This window comes from Camellia sinensis, chromosome 4 (assembly GCF_055761805.1).
Source record: "Camellia sinensis isolate YWXY chromosome 4, ASM5576180v1, whole genome shotgun sequence".
NCBI lineage: Eukaryota > Viridiplantae > Streptophyta > Magnoliopsida > Ericales > Theaceae > Camellia > Camellia sinensis.
The window spans coordinates 147036377-147039150 of record NC_138964.1 but is presented as its reverse complement, the minus strand read 5'-3'; the positions used below and the strand labels follow the sequence as shown (position 1 = coordinate 147039150).

The following is a 2774-nucleotide window of genomic DNA, read 5'->3' as shown; positions in this document are numbered from 1 at the left end:
ATATATATGGAAGGGTATTTTGGTCATTTTGTTTTACTTTGTCCACAAAAATTAAATTTAGACTTTTGAACCGAATATCTAAAAATATATTGAAAAATGAAAGTTTTTTTTATAGGAAATATCAGGAAGTTGTTTTTAAAAACACGAGAATGATTGATTGTTAGTTTTTGTCACAGCGTTTCTGTTATCAAAGAGGGAAAGCTTGAATGCAGATTGGACTGGCACAAAAAATAAATAAAAAAAAAATAAAAAATATTTGAAGGGGGTCTATAGTCAAGAATGCGTGATTTTGACATGGAAATTGCTCATAATTATTTGAGCTGTCACTATATGAGACCATATCTAGGGGTGAGCATGGACCGGATTGGTTCGGATTGGGAGAAAACCAGGACCAATCCGTTATCTACGGTTCCTGAAAAATTAAAACCAATCCAATCCGTTTAAATTGTGGAACCAATCCAAACCAATCCGTTGAAACACGGATTGGATCGGTTTAGGACCACGGATTTAAATAATTAAATAACAAAAAAATATAGACATTACATTTCCATTCCAATAGCAACATAGCTGCTGAAAACCTGTAAACAATATAATTAAACAACATCCATTCCAATGGCAGCCTGTAAACAAGCTTGACAGAACCTCAAGCCTTGACAGGATATCTACAACTATCATTAACTGTAGGGTGCATTCATGTTTCATAGGCATATGGCTCATCTGAATTTCAAACCTTATACAATGCATAAGCCATAAATCAATAGTTCTACTTCCAGCCTGAAAAGGAATAATAAAAGATAGCCATCAAGACAAACCCAAGTAGTTGAGATAAAACTCTGTCAAGTTCACTTGAGCCAATCAAGACGACAATAATATCAAACAGTCCAAGAGTCCAGATATTGCTAATGCTAGATACAATAAGAATCAAGATAATTGCAGTAACAGTTTGATTTCTTTCACATACATAAACATGATTAAAATTCACCAGATGCACCCAAAAAAAAAAACTCAGAAACATGTGGGTCCCAAACGGTGGAAAAAGTAACATTTGGGGTTCAAGCAACTCTACTCATATAAGAAATGATGGTAGCCTATTAAATAAAACATGTAAGCTTGCCATTCTGTTAATAACCCCTTTGGACTAATGGATCTTCAAAGAAAACATAAGCCTTCAGCCAATCAATCCTACTACAACGGCTAATGTCGGTAACAATTCAATAAAATGCAGAACAAACAACACTAACAAAAAGATACAATGTTATTATTTTTCTTTCTTTCCTCATTTTCCTCAGACACCACATAAAAACAAAAGAGGGGAAAAAAAATAGATTTTTCAATTAATGCTAGTTTGAGATTGATTACAAAAAAACAATAATAGCAGCAACCAACATAAGAAAAAAAAATTTACCATCTTGACAAAGCTGCATCACTATTATAAAGCTCCTAAAGATTTATATTTACCATTGTAAGAATGGACCCCTGTTCTATAATCTTTTTCCTCTCATTAATAAAACATGGAAAAACAGAGAAAATATCTACATGAAATAAAATCAGACTGATCAAAGATGGGAGAAATCAAAGAAAAAACATTGGTACTTTTCTTTACATACAGAAATCAAAGAAAAAAATACACTCTGGATTAATTTTTTTTACTTACATTTAAAAATAAAACAAACAACACAAAACAGAGATGAAATCAAAAAAAAAAATAAAAATAAAAAACAGAAAAAAGAAGAGAGAGAGACACCATCGATATAGAGACCTGAAAGAAGCGTGAATGAGTGAGGCTGCTGGATTAGGTTAGGTTACATTTTAGTTTTTATATCAAATAAGAAATTATATGGTGTGGGAAGGTATATAGTATAAAAATATAGATTATTTCTAGATGGTCCGGATCGGTTCCAATCCGGAACCGTGGGGTTCAATCTGGAACCGATCCGTGGTCTACGGATTTTGAAATTTTCAATTCGGAATCGAACCATGGATTCAAAAAACCAATTCAAACCTATCGAATTGGACTGGACCGGATCGGATTACGGATTTTACGAATTCCTTGCTCAGCCTCCATATCAACTAGCTATATATATTATTTTGTCAAATTGCAAGCTAGTAAGAAGATAAGATGATTCGTGAGAATCAAGAATCCAATGCTCTCTTGAAATGGCTTATCAACTCACTAGTAAAGTTTTGTTTGGGAAGTATTGTATAAGTACATTTTTTATTTTTTTATTTTTTTGAGTTATATTATTTTTTTATTTTTTTATATATTTTTTAAAAAAAATTAAAAAGTATACTTATTTAGATTATTCTAAACAAAAAATTATGGGTTGTTTTGGAAAAATAGTTAAAAATTAGTTTTTTTGACTTTTTATTTATTTATTTATTTTTAAAAATACATTAAAAATGTGAGAGATAATGTAATCCAAAATAGGTTAAAAATTGAAAGATGACTTTTAACCATCTTTTTAAAATAACCTTATGTGGTGTGTCTCCCATTTAATATTATATGGTGTCTCTATTTAATATTTATTGATTAAAATTGCGGTGTTTAGTATTTTGTTAAGATTTTAAAAGATAAATTAATAAATATCAAATGATAAATAATGTGAAATAATATTTCAAGAGTACCAAATCATTAATAATAAATTTGACTTGATATTATTGAACTCAAAGCCAAAGTTTGCCAACATTGGAAACCAAATTTTAGGCTTCGTTTGGCAAGTGTTCCTTTTAGTCAAAAAGTTAAAAAGTTATTAAAAAAATCAAAAAGCCAACAA

The 2774-nt window shown here is 30.0% G+C and overlaps 1 long non-coding RNA gene across 1 annotated transcript; it reads right to left on the bottom strand.

The window, feature by feature from the left end:
• Positions 1 to 436: 436 nt before the first annotated feature.
• On the bottom strand, positions 437 to 1790 carry LOC114318500 (uncharacterized). The gene is made up of 2 exons (XR_003649032.2): positions 1760 to 1790; positions 437 to 774 (listed from the first exon to the last, which is right to left on the bottom strand). It is a non-coding gene; the product is annotated as an uncharacterized LOC114318500 (long non-coding RNA).
• Positions 1791 to 2774: the final 984 nt, after the last annotated feature.